The 18,015-nt window shown below is 51.9% G+C and overlaps 1 long non-coding RNA gene across 4 annotated transcripts in view; it reads left to right on the forward strand.

The window, feature by feature from the left end:
• The window catches only part of LOC123373871, a 45,038-nt gene extending 27,811 nt beyond the window's left edge, over nucleotides 1–17,227 (forward strand). Inside the window, exons 3-4 of one of the 4 annotated variants that reach the window (XR_006580908.1) lie at nucleotides 15,126–15,260; nucleotides 17,136–17,227. This is a non-coding gene — a long non-coding RNA (uncharacterized LOC123373871). Of the gene's footprint in view, nucleotides 1–441; nucleotides 662–2,264; nucleotides 2,370–10,402; nucleotides 10,628–15,125; nucleotides 15,261–17,135 lie in introns of those variants that run through there. The other 3 variants (XR_006580907.1, XR_006580909.1, XR_006580910.1) reach the window with 3 other exon arrangements.
• Nucleotides 17,228–18,015: the final 788 nt, after the last annotated feature.

Raw genomic sequence — 18,015 nt, forward strand, 5'->3', positions numbered from 1 at the left:
AGGGGCGGGGGCGGCACGCATGGGAACTCCCTGACCCAGCTCACCTCTGCTCCGCCTCCTCCCTGAGCACGCTGCTCTGCTCTGCTTCTCCCACCTCCCGGGCTTGCGGTGCCAATCAGCTGATTGGCGCCACAAGCCTGGGAGGCAGGAGAAGCGGAGCAGTGACAGTGTGCTCAGGGAGGAGGCGGAGCAGAGGTGAGCTGGGGTGGGGAGCTGCCGCACAGCTCCCCGGGCTGGGGGGAGCTGCTACGGGGGGTGCTTCAGGGTTGGGGGGGGCGGAGAGCTGCCACAGGGCTCGGGGGGGGAGGGGCACAAGGTGGAAGTTTTGCCTAGGGCACGAAACATCCTTGCACCTGACCTGCTTCCACCCGTGCAAGGGGTTGCGAATTCTGCAGGGAAGAGGAAGAGCCTGCAGGAGATCAATTGTCTCTGCTCCAGCAGATGGCGCTGTGGTTAATGGTGTGAGAAATAATGAGGAAGATTAGCGGCCTAGAAAGCAAGAACTTGCAAGAACCCCAAGCTGGGAATCTGGAGCAGCAGTGGTGTGGAAGCCACTGGCTCCCAACACCTCCCCAGAAGATGTAAGAGGAAAGCTGGCTCTGGAGGGAGTGACTGAGAGGGTTGGCGTGGGTGGTGGTGGTTCCGCAGCTGAATAAACACATACAACGCAATTAAGTGGAGTAAAGATGCTTTGATTAAAAGGCGAATCCGGGCTCATCTGTTTGTGTTTAAACTGCCTAATCTCCTTCCCCCATTGTGCACAAAATTAAGCGGCTGGGATTTGTGTGTCTAAACAGCGAGCTGTGAGTGGCAGGGTCGCAGAACAATCCCAAGCAGTTCTGGCCAACTGGGTGGAATAATGCCACATTCAAATGGAAATGCAGCACCTCTCATGCACTGTTGCTGCCTTCCCCTGGGATGCAGCAGCCATGCCTGGCTCTCGCAAGCAGGTGTTCCTGGACACCTGACCAGGCCAATAAGTAGTACCCCAGCCACCTAATAGCCTTCTATGAGGAGGAAGCAGGCTGCCTAGGGTGGCTGTTGCTTGGCATGTTGGGCAGAGAAAGAAACAGTTGAATAATCTAGCGACCAGTCCCCATCACACTCAGACTAAGACGGCTTGGGCGAAGGGCCTCACACCCATCCCTTCCCCCACTGTTGACTGAAAGTTGGTCCGTTCCCCCACTCTCCCATTTCGAATGGACGTTCAATAGGACTTCAAGTCCTGGAGCTGGGAGAAGAGTGCCAACAGATTGCCCCGAGTACTCAAACCTTCACGTGAACTTGGGGAAATGGAGGCCGGGGGGGGGGGCAAGGTCACATGACAGGTCTTTGGCAGAGCCAGCACTGACTGTCACGCCAGCATCCTAGCAGCTGGGGCGCCTGTCTTTCTGAACAACAAAACCCGGCAGACAAGATTTACTCCTGCCAATGTTGGGGAAAAGTAATTTTTTGAAGGCAGTTCAAACGGCACATGCACCGACCTAATGATTACAGGGGCGATGCTCATCCAATCATGGAGCAGAACCAATACCATGTGACCAAATCACAACCAAGCAAAGTTTGGCTATCCAGGCGCTAGTAACCAATATTTGTGAAATCATTAGCGGTGTAACAAGTAAATGCAAGGAAAGCACCATCTGCCTGTGGCTGCTCCATGGAGCAAAAAAAAAAGGCAAAATGACTGAATACATGATACAGTCACAAATTCTTTGCTCCGCTCTCCCTTGCAGCACAGGCACCGACTTTCAGCTTTCCCCGGGGATGCTCCACCCCCACTTGGCCCCAAGACTCCTCCCCACCCCCACCCCTTCCCCCAAGGCTCCACCCTGCCACCTCTTCCCACCCCTGCTCTGTCCACTCCTCCAACTGAACAGTGGTGGGTGGGAGGTGCTGGGGGGGAAGAGGGAGGAACTGATTGGTGGGGCCACTGAACTTCTGATCAGCGGCAAATGGTGCTGGTGGGTGCTATTTTTTTTCTGTGAGTGCTCCAGGGCTGGAGCACCCATAGAGTCGGTGCCTATGAACACAGGCGTGGAGCAGGCTACAGACAGTTTCACTATACACCTTCAGAAGATGCAGAGATGTCCATCACCATGGAAAGGTGCTCTCTATTCCAGAGGCTGGGGATGTGAGGCCGGAGGAGGAGAAAGAACAGCCAGACAACAGCCGTCCACGCCTCTTAAGAGTCTTCTTTCTGCTCTCATCCAACCAGCCCAAGGCCATGGGACGAGCATGCTAACTCTTCCCTTTCTTCATCCCAGGGAGCCAGTGAAGTAACTTGTTGGCCCTCAGGGTGAATGACTGACGCAGCGCAGAAGAAAGAACAGCATTCTTAACCCCTGGCTGGCAACCGAAACAGTCTGAGCCCGTCTTCTTCCAGCCCTGAGGTAACTTGGTTATCACTGGAGCTGGGGCAGGGCTGAAACTGTCCCGCTTTCTTCGGAAGAGGCATGAGGGGCTTAGATAAAGGGGTTTCTTGGAGGAAGGTGGGAGCTGATGGAGATGGCGGAGGTGGAGACAGAGGCTGACAGGAGACTGTAATATTGGTCACCAGCAGTTCCCATTGCACAGGAGCTGCTGGCAGCATGCACACAACAAATCTCCTGGCCTGTATTCAGCTGTGGCCTTCTACGGCAGTTGGAACAATGAACCCGCATAGGTCTGCAGGGCTGTTCTGGGGGCCCACCCCATGAGCAATGCTGCCTGACGCTGCTCAGTTCTGGTGAATCATGTGGCAGATGCATCCCATGTATCAGAGAGGTGGCCATGGCTCATTGGCCAGAAGGAACTAGGGGGCCTTGCAGGGAACCCTAGGAGCAAAATTTGGTGCACTCACATAAATGGAGCAAGAGGTGAGTCTCTCTCTGTTACACACACTGTTCATCCCTCCATCCATCCCTATATCTGTCTGTCTGTCCAGGATCTGACTGCATTTCTAATGCCCCCACTGCTATGGCACCTGCAGTGCCAGCTCCCCATGGTACTTGCACAGGCAGAAGGCATACCCTCAGTGGCTGGTGGGGGGCCAGTGGCAGCTGGGGCCTGGTACATGGATTTCTTTCCTTCTCCCCGCAACACTGCCCTGCGTCTCCCTGTAGCCCGGCGGGCTGCGTGCTTGTCCCTGACACACAGCACCCGGGGAGCGCTCTGCCTCCCAGCGCTACTCCCCAAGCTGTGGAAACTGCAGACATATGCTGCTTTTTCACACTGTGGAAACAACAAATGTTCCTGTCTGTGCTCAATCCCAGCAGCCTCAGGAGGGACAGAAGGGAACCAGATTTCCTAGGCACCCGAGCAGGCCGAGCACTCCCACGGGGAAGGGGGTGGGAAGGCGCCATGTCCTCATCAGCTGCACGGAGGATGCGGGGATGGGAATCCCTGTCCCACAGGCAACTGTCACTCCCTCCTCAACCTGACCCTCTCGTCTCTGCTGTCTGTGCCCTGCCTGGTCACATCAGTGCTGGTCCTCTCATCGGATCCTGGCCTGCCATGTCTGCATTGTTCCACTATCCTGCAACGCGGAGAAGACCTTGTGCCGCTCTCCCAGCCCTCTTTCCTACTTGCAGGCCCAGATCTTGTGCTGCTTCCTGATCCTGCACCAGTACCCCTGTCTGTCTGCCTCTCCCACTGTCAGGCCTCTGCCCCACCAAGGTCTCCTGCCCCATTGACGTCCCCTGCCCCATCCCGCCAGCATTCCTGCCCCCATTGTCCACCCCGCTCCCCATCCCTCCAGCATCGCCCGGCTCTCCTGGCCCTATCATCCGCCCCTCGTCCTGCCCCTTCAGCACTGCCCAGCTCTCCTGCCCCCATTGTCCACCCGGCTCCCCATTCCTCCAGCATCACCCAGCTCCCCTGCCCCCATCATCCGCCCCTCGTCCCGCCCCTCCAGCACTGCCCAGCTCTCCTGCCCCCATCATTCACCCCGCTCCCCATCCCTCCAGCATCACCCAGCTCCCCTGCCCCCATCATCCGCCCCTCGTCCCGCCCCTCCAGCACTGCCCAGCTCTCTTGCCCCCATCATCCGCCCCCTTCCCCATCCCACCGGCACCGCCCAGCTCCCCTGCCCCCATTGTCAGCCCTTCAGCCCGTCCCTCCAGCACCGCCCAGCTCTCCTGCCCCCATCATCTGCCCCCTTCCCCATCCCGCTGGCACTGCCCAGCTCCCCTGCCCCATCGTCAGCCCCTCACCCCGTCCCTCCAGCACTGCCCGGCTCTCCTGCCCCCATCGTCCGCCCCCTGCCTTGTTCCGCTGGCACCGCACCCAGCTCTCCTGCCCACATCGTCCACCCCCTGCCCCATCCTGCCGGCACCACCCAGCTACCCTGCCCCCATTGCCTGCCCCTCACCCCGTCCCCATGGCACCGCCCAGCTCTCCTGCCCACATTGTCCACCCTCTGCCCTGTCCTGCCAGTAACGCCCAGCTCTCCCGTCCCCATTGTCTGTCTCCCTATCCCGTCCTGCCGGCACCCACTAAGCTCCCCTGCCCCCATCGCCTGCCCCTCACCCCGTCCTGCCGGCCCAGTTCTCCTGCCCTCATTGTCCATCTCCCTGCCCCGTCCTGCCAGCACCGCCCAGCTCTCCTGCCCTCATTGTCTGCGTTACACCCTGTCCCGCTGGTACCGCCCAACTCTCCTGCCACCATCGTCTACCCCCCGCCCTGTCCCGCCGGTACTGCCCAGCTCTCCTGTCCCCATCAGCCGCGCTACGCCCTATCCCGCCAGCACCACCGAGCTGTCCTGCCCCGATCATCCACCCTCCTCTCCATCCCACCAGCACCACCCAGCCCCCCTGCCCCCATTGTCCACCCCCTGCCCCATCCCGCCAGCACCGCCCTCTTCCCCTGACCCCATCGTCCGCCTCCTGCCCCATCCCACTACCACCGCCCAACTCTCCTGCTCCCATCGTCCAGCACATCCTGCTGTCTGCCCCATACCACATTTCGCCTCCCCTTTGTCAGCCGTAAAGCCTGAGTGATCTCAGATTCCTTCTGCCAAACAAACACCCCAAACCTGTGAATCACGTGCTCTCTCTGATACTGGTGCTGGGGGACGGTGCTGTGGGAATGCCATCCGGGGTCAGACCTTCAGCTGACACGACTGGGCGTAGCTCCACTGTGGTCAATGCGGCTCTGCAATTTACACCAGACGACGAGCAGCAGAGGACACGCAGCAGCAGGCCACACACCTCTCAGCCCCCTCCTCCCCGCAACGTGCTTCAACATTATTCTGGACGCAAGGAAGGGACAACCTCTAGGATCACAAATGGAGCTGCTAAGTTATGTCTCCAAGCTCATTCCCTGCTCCCCAACTGTCCTCCAGGTGTGGGGAATAAGGCACGGCACAGCTGAGTAACTTGACCACAGTCATACAACTCAGTGACGAAGCCAGGAATAGAGCCCCAGCATCCTCCTGGGTCCCATTTGTGTTTCACCCACTCTCCCTCTCTATGGTAACTGGTGATGCCTCATGACCCCATGGTGACATCATATTATAAAGACAATATATTCAAATGTGGATATGCACTTGGGGAAACTGAGGCAGAAAGGGGAATTCAGTAACAGAGCAGGGGACTAGAATTTACATCTCCTAAATCCAAGCCCAGTGCACTCTCTGTCTGCCCTGAAGCTCAGAGAAGCAAATGGGAATCAATAGAAATCTCTCCACCGACTTCCAAGGGCTTTGGATCAGATTCAGTATCATTTTGGAGGCTGACACCTATAGATGGAAAAATATGATTACCCCACCAGGAACAGTGAGGTTCACTGCAGTTGGGCATGGGAGGAAACAGACTCAGGCCGCGCCAGCCAAACAAATGACGACAGTGAGGAGACAAGAAAAACGCGTTGTGAGCTGCAGCGTTTCTGGTCTGATGGTTTTTAATGGGCTAAGCAGCAGCGGGAGCGCTTGGCTAACAGCTTGTGCTGTGCGACACAGGAGAACAGAGACGGGCCTTGGGGGAGCCATTCATATCCACCCCTAAATATCATGTAAATGCGGCGTCGGAGATCAGCTGTGTCGGAGGAGCCCAAATGATGCGCCTGATGCCTCACAAAAGATGCAGGCTGGGAAGCAAAGCATGTGCAAATGAGAGGGGAGGGGGGAAGCTGCTGAATATTCATGAGCAGAGAGTTCCCTGATCAAAAGGCGCAATCCTGTTTTCTTTTATAATATATCTGGTTAATACGGACTTAATGAACGAATGAATAATAAATTAGTCCAATTTTGTTTTCTTTCTTCTTGGAATCACGGGCTCAAAGGGGGACTTTGGGCAAGTTTGATTGATAGCAGAGACTTGCTCAGAAATTGGCTACCCAAATGTTTATGAAAGAGGAACCAAATAAATGGTGCAATTGTTTTAATCTTTGGGTGGCAGTAAACGCCAGCGAAAAGGGAGAGGAAGAGGAACCCTTTCTGACCTTCTTCCGGGACCTACGTCTTTTCTGAAGGGGGAGCAGTGAAAGTGCTAGGCCCCGACACCTTTGCTTTAGATGGCAGAGCCAAGACATGCCCCCAGAGCAACGTGGGCCGGATGGCTCCCCTCTAAAACATGGACTGAGACATGGCCAAGGTTAGGGTGACTGGAAGCTGGTGTCTGACAGCTGTTTTGGTGGCCTCTCTGTGAGCTGGGAGCTGGTGGCTCCATCATCTTCCTAGAGAAGAGATAAGTATCAGAGGGGTAGCCGTGTTAGTCTGGATCTGTAAAAGCAGCAAAGAGTCTTGTGGCACCTTATAGATGCATCCGACGAAGTGGGTATTCACCCACAAAAGCTCATGCTCCAAAATGTCTGTTAGTCTATAAGGTGCCACAAGACTCTTTGCTGCTTCTAGAGAAGAGATGTCCATCAAAAAGCAGTGCCATCACAACTGCAGCCTTGGAGACTGACTCAGCTGACTGAATGGGAGAGAAGACTGAACAGCCTTTTACTCTCTAGAGCATGGAATTTCATTCATGTGTCTCACAGCCCACTTGTGAGGCTCAAGCCAGTCATGTCTGTGAAGGACTTGGCCTCGGAAGCGAGAGACGCACATAGCACAGTCCTTTTATTGATTGTTATTAACAACATCAATGTGCAGATAATTCAGAATGAATCCTTTTCCCCCCTCATTTTTGCCTCTTTGGCCTGTTCCTGTGATATTTGTAGGCAGGTCATGATTATCTCGAATATACTTCTTGTTGGGCATCACTCGACAGAATTCTTCATGAATCTTGTTCACTCACATTGTCAAACTGGAAGGCCAAGATTCAAGCCACGTCCTTTAGCTGTGAATGGTCACGTAGAGCATATGGTGCTGTTTCTTTTCTGACTGGATGAGTGAGAGATTTAGAACTGTAAATGCTCTAGGTTCACTCTGAGTGGGTGAGCTTAAAATTCACTCACCATGAACCTCTGTGCTAGTGAAACATGATTGCACTTATGGAAATACAAAAAGGCATGCAAACATGTGACATTGCATGATCTGGTACATACATGGCATCGTGATGTGAAAAGCGGATGCAGCAGCATTGTGTTGTGTCATGGCAATGCTGCAACTCCTGAAAAGCCTCTGTGTCAATTTACATTGGCTGGGCCTGGCAAAATCTCAGGATGGAGAACATAGGAAGATAGGCCTGAACTAGAACCCATGAGCCAAACTATGGAGAGGAGGAAGCGATCTCTGGATAAGGAAGCAGCTAATTACTGCCCCAACTCTCTGCTTCACTCGGGGTACTTGGCACAGTTGAGAATTGGTCCGGAATCTCCACCCAATTACATCAGGTTTATTATGATGTAGCTTCATGGAAGCCAACAGACTAACACCAGTATAACCTCAGTGTAATGGAGTGGCAATTCAACCACTTCACCCTAGACACACAGCCCAAAAGAGGGCATTGGCGTAGAAGGTCTTTACGCTCAAGCGGGCTGCATCAGCAATCTCAGCAAGGCGAAGTGCTCCCTTCCTTCTCTACTTACCCCTAGAGTTACCAGCTCTGATGCTCCCATCCCTCCACATCCACCAAGCCCACAGGCTGGTTCCAGTTCCATGGCTCTCAAAAGCTTTGGGTTCATTCGGCTCACCAGCTGACATGAAGAGTCCTGCAGCATCACATGCAGAGATGAAGAGTGGTCTTGCTTGGCCTGTGCTGTTGAGATGTGCTCCACCTAGCTGAGCTGGAGGAATTCACACTCCATGTTAGGGATAATATGGACTGTTTGATACCTTCTTCAATGGGGCAAGAACCAGAACAAGGTCCCAAGCTCTAGGTCAGAGCAGCAAGGCCACTATCGGCCAGATTCTTATTGATTTCAATAGACTTTGGATCAGGCCCTTAGTGTAAGCCTAGGGTTCTGTAAATGCTAGGTCCCCAAGTGCCAACGCTAACCCCAGCCCTGCAATAGGGCTGAATTGTTTGTTATAAGACTCTCCAAAATATCGGTGTGTTCTGTGTGTTCCTTCCTGTCTGGTGTGGTTCCCATCAAAGGATGAGAGGAAGGTCCAGTTTGTATGCAGCAAGATCTTCCTATCCACTCCCTGCCGTCTCCTCAGACCTTGTCATGGCTCCCAGACCTTGGTGAATGGAGTCACCATCTCAATTGGTTAGCTTGTGTGGGTCCCTCCCAGTAGGGCTGGGGGACATTTATACATCAAAAAAGTTGCTAGAAATGACCCAGAACTGAAATTTTAATTGAGTCCAGGTTTGGTGGCCAAATGCTCACTTACCTAAAATGGCTTGTTCTTGTCTTCCTGGGATCTTCCCCCTTAGCCGTAGGGAGCAGCATTCTGGCCGCACACCAGGGACTCGACCTTTCCGCTTCACCAGCTGATGATTTACCCCAGGATGAGGGGAAACGCCCTCAGTTTCCCCAGCCACATGCTCATTTCCTTCAGGGAAAAGCTCCCCCACATCTCTCAGCTGGGGCAAGATCTCTTCAGCCTCCTCTGGGAACAGCCATAGTATTCTGGAGTTTGGTGTGGAAGCTGCTAATCTCCAGGTTGTTTTCCACCCTGGTCTCTTTAAGAGCAACTCCCAGCTGAACTGAGTTTAGCTCCGCTCCAGCTGGCTTGGCCCAGGAAGAGCCGCTGCCTGTGATACTCAGGGTTCCTTGTTTGAGTTCTAGCTGCATTTACAATGTGAATCTAGCCATGGGAGGGGGGGAATGGTGGTCAATGGTTATGCCTGTCCAAATGCCCAGCTAACAGAAACATTGTGCCCTGTGAATTAACCGCTAACCTCCAAAGCTTCTTACCTAGGTAGATTTAACTTGCTGCAGTCTTTGTTGCACCAGCACAAACATTCTTCTTGCATAATGTCCGAATGACTGACTGATCCATGTTCCTCCCATGCCTTTTGTAGTGAAAGCCAGACCTGCCCTGGCCAGTGCTTTTCTCAGCAGGCTACTCCCTGTGGGCCTTTCTTCTGGGAAACCCAACTAAGCTCCTGCTTTTTCTTTCCTGGTGCTGGGCTCCGTTTGTGGGGTGAGCTCATAGACAATCAAGAGAGGGATTTGGGGTCTTAAGTGTCTAAAGTGTCTTCTGCTTCCTTGAGTTCTCGTATCATTTAGATTAGCCAAATTCAAATGCTTCCAGCTCTCTCACAAGGCTTAATTCTGAGCAACAGCGTTTCAATGTCCATACTATTAATTAACTAATTAATTATTATTCCTAGTGTTAGTAGTACCCAAAGGCCCCCATTCAGGATCCAGGCCCACAGTCTTGAAATATGCCTGACAATTTATTTAAGCTGACCAAGAGAAAGCGGTTGAAAAATAGCTTGATATTTCTGCATTTCCCTTTGACGATCTCCGGATTATCATTAAATGATCATTAAGTTAAAGGCAGTGGAAGATAGTTTCCTGATAGTACATGAGCATGTTGCCTTGAAAAAAAAGACTAGTAACCAAACTGGAAATATGGGCCTGGATCCTCAGCTGGTATATATCGGTGTGGCTTCATTGACACTATGCCAACTGACAACAGCTACAGTAGGGAAATGTATATATTTTTTAAATTTGTTCCACCCTGAAGCCTTAATATTCTACCTGTTCTGTAGGAAGGGAATGTCTTATATACATGAACTCCGTGTCATTCTGACATGCATCTGATGAAGTGGGTATTCACCCACGAAAGCCTATGCTCCAATATGTCTGTTAGTCTATAAGGTGCCACAGGACTCTTTGTCGCTTTTTACAGATCCAGACTAACACAGCTACCCCTCTGATACATGTCATTCAGAGAAATTCACTCCAAAAGAACCAAAGCCCTTTTTTAAGAAGTGGAATTATAAAGCAACAGTTCTGTATACCTGGCATCTCTAGATCTCTTGTAAATGGCATCTCTCCACACTGGAGTTTTGCTATAGCATCACTTTAAAGATTTTTCAGAAATATGAACACTTACACCCCACTGCTTCTTTTGTTACAGGGCATTGGAAGATCAGTCAAGGACAGAGGCAAACACATCCGTGAGGCAGCTCCACTTAAGTCAATGGAGTTATTACAGAGATGAATTTGGCCCATTGTCTACACTCTCACCATATATTTTTTACACTATGGATAGGGGACTTTGGCTCCTTATGTGCTGTCATCTTTGGCAAGATTGTCTGGCCAGCACCATGGCTTTCAGCTGTCCTCTGGCATATCCCAGTGTGCCGACAATAGACATCTCTGCTACTAAGCTTTTACAACTGGGCCAGATCGTCAGTCATTGTAAATCAGCAGTGCTTTACTGGGGCTATGCCAGTTTACACCAGCCAAGAATCTGGCGCCACACATTTCCGTTGGGTTATTACAGAGGTGCTCTGATACAGAATAATAGTAGTCCTACTGTGAGAAAATTCAGTATGGAGAATAAGAAGCTGATTACCTCCTCTATCAACCACACGTCAACGGAATTACACATGGCTCATCTTCCCCAAAAGGGGATGCTGACTAGATTCTGATCGCTTCATTCTGATCGCTTCATTCTGGGTATTCAGACAGGAACGTTTATCGACTGCATCCACTGACCATGATGTCCCCTAGTGACAGCAATGCTCCGTGCAAAGCAACTTCTGTGCCTTGGAAGTGTGACTTAGCTAGAAAAAGGGCATCTTGGAAATATACCAGGGAATGGGTGCACATTATTTACACATAGGAATGAGTGAAGGCTAACACGTAGGAATGGATGCTGATTGTTCACACAGGGGAGTTGGGTGGAGGTTGTTAACACTACTTGTTGTGCTATTAACTAGGCTAAGAGAAAGGTGCTGTTTTGTGGATTATGCAATTATGTGGGCATGGAAATAGCTGCATAATTTACCTTCTTGCCAAGTTTCTACATAAAAGCGTCCTCCTTCTGCTCCTGTGCTTCTCCGGCCCCATTTTGTCTTCACCTGTCCCACCTAACTCCATTGAGTGGTTTCCTCACACGGGGCAATTCAGTGGACTTCCTGCTCCTGCTCCAATACTGTTGCCCTTTGAAAGGACAGAGCAGAAGGCAGTGAGGGAGATCCTTTCAGACTAAGGGCAGCGGAAAGGCCAAGCGAGGCTGCACCCACTGAGATCATGTATCAGAGGTGTAGGGTGTTCTCTGTTGAACTTTGCCATCTGGGCTGTGGGTAGGGAGGGACACTGCAGTCTCTAAGAAGTTCTCCTTCCCCCAGACCTTAGGAGCTCTGCAGGAAGGGAGACTGTGTGGCTGTCTGGAGGAAGACACGGGGGAAAGGAAAGGCAATCAGATGCAGAAGAGGATACAGGGAAAAGCTTGCGGATGGATGCAACTTCTGCCCAGAGCACCTAAGCCCCAAGGGGCAAATTCCTGTTCCCATTGATAGCTGAATAATTCCCAGCTGACCAGATAAGGCAGTGCAAGAGTGCCACATAAATCAGGCTGCCTCACTGTTCATTAGCTCTAATGTGCCAGTGGGTAGTTTAAAGAAGATTTCACTCTAAATAGCAGTTCGGCCACAAGCGTGGAACTGGGCCAGATCAACACATGTCATCCCCTGGGATAATGAGACAGGAAAGCAGCATTTCTCAGGAGGTCAGACAACCTCTGTCAGCATTAGCTCCATTTTCCCTCTCATCACTGGTTTCTTTGGCCTAGCCCCTGGCTCTATCAACACTGGCATCATTGGCTGGCACCAGAACTCTGCCTTGGCTCTATAAATTTTGCCTTAGTCCTGGCACCCTTAGCTTGCCAATCCATGGCACTGATGGCTCTGCTGCCACAGTATGGCAGGCTCCATTAGCCCTGGCTCTTGTCTGTTAGCCACAGCCTCAAGTTAAAGATCGGGGGGAATGAAGCATTTCAGGAACTCCAGCTCCTCAATGGCACTGTCCACAGCTCACTAGGGTGTTAATGAATGGGCAGTGACACAGTGGTGATGGAGACTGTGGAGACCAAGCCGTCAGCATCAGTCTGCGCGACTGGAGCTGGGGGGTGGGGGGAAGGTGAGAGCATTTGGCTTTGTCTCCTGGAGAGAAGGCGATGACTTTAAGCCGGCACCTCACGAACCCAAGAACTAGGTCAGAACTGGCTGCTGGGCCGAAGAAGTGCTGATGAACAGCATCAGAGCCCTGCGGCCATGAAATCAACAGAAGGGCTGCAGAAGGTGCCCTGAGGCTAGGCATGACAATGACACCCCCACATGCCTAATGCATCCCTTGCCTTTCAGCACATACCTGGCTCCCTCCTTCGAGGGAGGAGTCACCCGGCCGTCTTAGTTACCTTTGCCTGCTGGGTTAGCATCCTCACCCTGTCAGCCTCCACCAGGACATGCTCCACAGGGCCCCAGAGCACAGGTTTGCAGCGGCTGTGTGATTCACCCCAAGGGCTCGTGGACAGCTGCCGGTTTCTCTTTCCTTCAAAGGCTCTACTGATCTGCAATGTTCTGCGATTAGGGCATTTGAGAGGGATTGAGGGTCAAATGAATAGGGACTGCAGGCATTACTCACCCCTCTCTAAAGTCTTGTGGCTTAGTTAGAAGGAGTGTGTCCTGGCTTCATTACCAATTGCTACTTCATTTTACACAGGGAGCCGAACCCCCAATACAACCACCCTTCAGCTGTCGGTGGCTGGGAAAGTGGAGTGTCAGGGGGTGGAATCAGTCCACACTGAGACAGACGCCCTGCCCCTTCTTGAGTCCTTCACACCAGATCACCATTCTGATTGGACACCATTTTTATAGCCAGGTGTAAATGACCATACTAGATGCCTGGCAGGGGAGAATGACTTTACTGGGCATTACACCACTACAGTGAACACACTCGGCCTCTGCTTTCTCCCTGAGCCTGCCTCTTCCAGACCTCTCTACCCAAAGAGCCTTAACAAGCTGCACCTAATGAGCTAGCAAGAACTGGCCAGCCCCTCCTTACAGGGCTCCAATGCTTGCTAATAAGGGGAGTCTGCAAAATAGCCATGACACCTTCTGTTGAAAGCTAACCCTATATTTAAGGTACTTGTGCAGCCTCCATCATGGGAGTATTGGAGCCCCTCACGATCTCCATTGCAATTATCTTCTCACACCCCTGTGCAGCATTATCCCCCTTTTTAATTGTGGGGAACCAAGGCACTGACAGACTAAGGGCCAGCTGCTCACAAGAATCTGATCAATTGATTTCAGTGAGTGCTAGGCACCAAAATACCTTTCTGGATCTGGGCCAAAGTGATTTGCCCAAGGTCATGCAAGCAGTCTGTGGCCAAGTGGTGTATTGAACCCAGGTCCCCCAATTCAGGGTCCTAACCACAGGGACATCATTCCTCTTCATCCTAGGCCACAGCCCCTCTTTTTATAAAGGCAGGAGAGAAAATCCAGCAGCCAACCCCTCCCAATCCTTGGGCTGCCAGAGAATCAGATGCCATCACTGCCACGTGGATACCTGTCTATTCACTTACTTGCTAGAGGAGTCATGAGCAGTAGTAGCCCTCTGGGCCTGTTGTCCAGGCCTGGCTGCCATCCGCACCCAGGGCTCATTGATTGCTCACAAGCTGGTCTGTGCCTGAGGTTCAGAGATCAAGGGAAAGGAACAAACCAGTGTTGTTCTGTCAGAGCTGGGGGGAGGGAATCTTCACCCACCAGAAAAGGGCCCTGCTGGCCAGGAGACAGGTGTTTGGTGCAGATGCTGCTGGCTGGACCTAGACAAGGAGGAGCTACACACTGCACCATGCATGGTCTGGCCAGATGTGTCCACCCCACCCCACCCCCCAGCTGCTTTGGTACCTCCATGAACTGGAACCCAGTCCCTGAGGGGCAAGGACAGCTTGAATTTCACCTGCAGCCATCTTCCAGCATGGAGATCTAATTGGGGGCTCGGGGTGGGGGGCAGCTTCCCACCCCTGCTAAACCAGGAAGCAAATTACCTCCTTCCCCTTACCTCTTCCTCCACAAAAAGCGGGGGTGGGGGGGTGCTTTCCCTACAGAGCCTTTTGACATCTGCCCCCAATTTCAGAGACTGCTGAGCTTTCAGTTAACGAGACCCTCTCCCCAACCCCCGCACTTTCTTCCCCCAGCCTGAGCAGGCCTGGCACTTCCAAATCAATCTAAGCAGGGTGCTGGGAGTGGTGAGTGGGGGTCGGATTCCAGGGCAAGCCCTCAGTTTTGTTCCCCTCCTGGCTGCCTTTGTCCTGGGCTCACTTTCCCCTTTTGTGCAGCCTTCCTCTCCCGCCCAGCGGGTTGCCACAGCAATGAGCAAGCACGGCCTAGCTTGCTTGGTTCTCAGCTCGCCCTCCCCTGCCGCACAGGGACAGGAGTGCTGGGCTCCCAAGCACTGAAAGGGAGGGGATCTTCCCAGCCATCTCCCCTGCCCCATTGCATGGCTCAGACACTCGGTCTTTTCTGAGGCCTGATCTACACCTACATATTAGTTCGACCTGGCAATGCCTCTTGGGGCAGCGGCAGGGAAAAGGTATGGAGGCCAGGTGCAGCTCCCGCGCAGGAACGCCCCATTGGCTGGCCGCACAGGGGCTTTGTTCTTGGCAGGGAACGTCGCGCAGGCCGCGGCTCTGCAGTTGCAGCCCTCCACGAGCGCGCGGCAGGCTTAGAGCGGATGAGCATGTGCGGAGTTAGGGGGGAGGCACTGCAGCCTGCTGATGTAAAGCAAAGAGAGAATAGCTGTGCACTAGGAGCCCCCCTCTCACTCCCCCCTTCCCCTCCTCCCCTCAGCAGGGCAGGGGGGCGGTCGAGCGGAGGAAACCAAAGCCAGAAGCAGCTCGCTATGGCAAGTGCAGCGGAGGCAGGTGCCATCTGGTCGCCCTCACCTCAGCGGCGAGCGGGAGAAGAGGACGAGGCTGGCTGGCTCAGGTAGGACCTGGGGTTTGCTGGCTTCCTCCAGCTGCCCTGGCTTACAGTTGTCACATCCTGAGGTAGATCCAGCAGAGGAGGCTGCGTGCATGGGGCCGGGGGGAGGGAGTAGGTAACAGCTTCCCTAAAGGGACTGCGAGTTTTTCGGGTTTTTCAAAGTCCTACTGGCCGAGCTATAAATAGAGACATTTGCAGAAAAAAAAACCTCCCCCTTCAAGCTGCATTGAAACAGATTGGGAGATTTTCGGGGGGTGAGGGTGGAATGGGGCTGTTTGGCTAAAATATGAGCGTGCTAAGCAGGAGCTCTAAACAGCATTGGGGTTGGAAGTGAAAATAAAGGGGCGGGGGAGAGGAACAGGGCTCGGAGCTGCCTTGGGAACCTTTAGCTAGACCAGTGGTTCTCAAACTTTTGTACTGGTGACCCCTTTCACATAGCAAGCCTCTGAGTGCGAACCCTCCCTTATACATTAATAACACTTTTTTATATATTTAACACCATTATAAATGCTGGAGGCAAAGCAGAGTTTGAGGTGGAGGCTGACAGCTTGCAACTCCCCCTAAAATAATCTCGTGATCCCTGAGAGGTTCCGACCCCCAGTTCGAGAACCCCTGAGCTAGGGCTATGTGTATGCAGAGCAGTGGGACTCAAATGCTTCGCTTGGAATGAAATACGGACAGCATTTCAGAGCAGCCAGTGCTTGGCTGGAAGCTGTTGAGAGAACATGCGGCTGGATAGGATCAGAGGAAATGTTAGTGTGAAAACTGAGATGCCTCGCAGATTTCTCTTCAGAGCTCCAGGAAAAGTTTATTTCCATTGTGTTCAGCTCATTGATTTTGCTCTGACTCTAAGATGTCTTGGCAAAGGGGGACAACTTAAAACTTTACTTAGGTGTAGGGTGATCAGATAGCAAGTGTGAAAAATTGGGACACTTTTTTTGGGAGGGGGGGTTAGTTGCCATAAAACAAAGCCCCTAACAACAGGAAGGTGCCGATAATATGGGAACATGGTCACCCTACCCAAATGGGTGAGTGCTGCCTTAGTGCTTGGAGTACGGAGGCCGCCCGGTCTTGGGGTGCATCTGCTCCTGGATATTGGGGTAAGGGAGAGCAGTGAGTTTCTTAAATCTTGGAGTGGGAGGGGGATAGAAGCAGCTGGGTGAGGGGAGGTTACTGCCTGGGTTTGTAGATTATGCTTCCCTTTGATTTCGTCTCCAGTTTCTCGTCTTCCTAGAGCAGTCATCTGGAAACAGAATCCTAATTGCATTGTACTGAAAACTTAACTCCTCCTGCATTTCAGACCTGAAAAACACATTCTCTCTCTCCCCCGTTCCTTCCACACTCATCAACAGTTCTTCTGATTGCTTTGTGTCCAGAGACCAGATTCTGATCTCGTTTACACCAGGGTGAATGTGGAGTAAACCCGTCGATTTCAACAGAATCAACAGAAACATTCCAATTTTCATCTGTGCAACTGAGATCAGAATCTGACCTGGTATCTTAAATATCCCATTTCCTCCTCCTCCTCCTCCTCCTCCTCAGTGTTCAGGCTTTTGATCTGTTATCTGCACCTTTGTGAATATTCCCTGATACTCATATTCTTCTCTTTCTCCATCTTTGTGTTCATGTCTCTCTGTTTGTTCATGTGGGATACATAAATACATGAAGAAAGCACATTGTCAGTGAAGAATACACACACACACACACACACTTTCCTTTATTGTAACATCTCTCCTAGCTCCACAACTAAAGATCTGTCAGAGTTTTCTTTAGTAATATTTCTTTTCACTAGGTTTATAACTCAGCTGTTAAAATCTACAGTGGGCTGGGATTTGGTGCACGAAGTTCTAGCCTGAAATGTATCTGTTTGTTTTACAGGTGGGGAAAAATTGTGGACGTTTTAAAGTTATATGAGTGTTTCTTAAACAAAGACAAAGTATTTGGTTCCCTCTACATTTCTGAGAGCAGGGGGAAAAGCTGAATGGCTATTGCTCTGCAATCTGAACAGGGACTGGATTTGTAATAATAAATACAATAAAAGGAGCAGTAGTGTTGGGGTTTGTGCATGCGCGATCACAGCTTCCATTGCGTTATTCAATCTGCATATCTAGATTAACACAGGGCTGGAGTGATACTATGCGCTGATACCACTGATTAGTGATGTACACAACATACTCTAACAAGAATACACCATTTAACTGGGTATATTTTATGTCTGGTGAGATCTGCATTTTCAATTACATTTCCCCCCAATATCTCCCATAGTGAATCCAAGGTGTATATGGGATCAATGATCCACCTTAAAAACAGTGCTAGGATTTTGCGCTCATTAAAACTAGGAGAATAACATTGGTTTGTGTCAGACATAGCGCAGAGAAACACCAGGCATACATCGCTTCCACTGGCACTGCCAATGCCCCTCAATCCCGATCTGCAGCCCCCTGCTATTCCAGCCCTGGCTCCCACACACAGCCCTGCCAATGCCCCTCAGTCCTGACTGCAGCTGCCCTGCTCTTCCATACCTAAGCCCCACACAGCCCTGCCAAAGCCCCTCAGTCCTGACCTGCACCTATTCTACTGCTGGGACAACCAGCCGCATCAAACTTTGGCAAATGAATAAATAACACAAGTGACAAGGCTGAGACTGTTCACCTCACTGTCACTTGTCCCATAAACCTGGACTGAAACCTAGACCTTTGGCATGTCAGTTCAGAAAAATTCAGGGATGGGGGGGAATTTGTGTCAGCATATAGGACAT

This window comes from Mauremys mutica, chromosome 7 (assembly GCF_020497125.1).
Source record: "Mauremys mutica isolate MM-2020 ecotype Southern chromosome 7, ASM2049712v1, whole genome shotgun sequence".
NCBI lineage: Eukaryota > Metazoa > Chordata > Testudines > Geoemydidae > Mauremys > Mauremys mutica.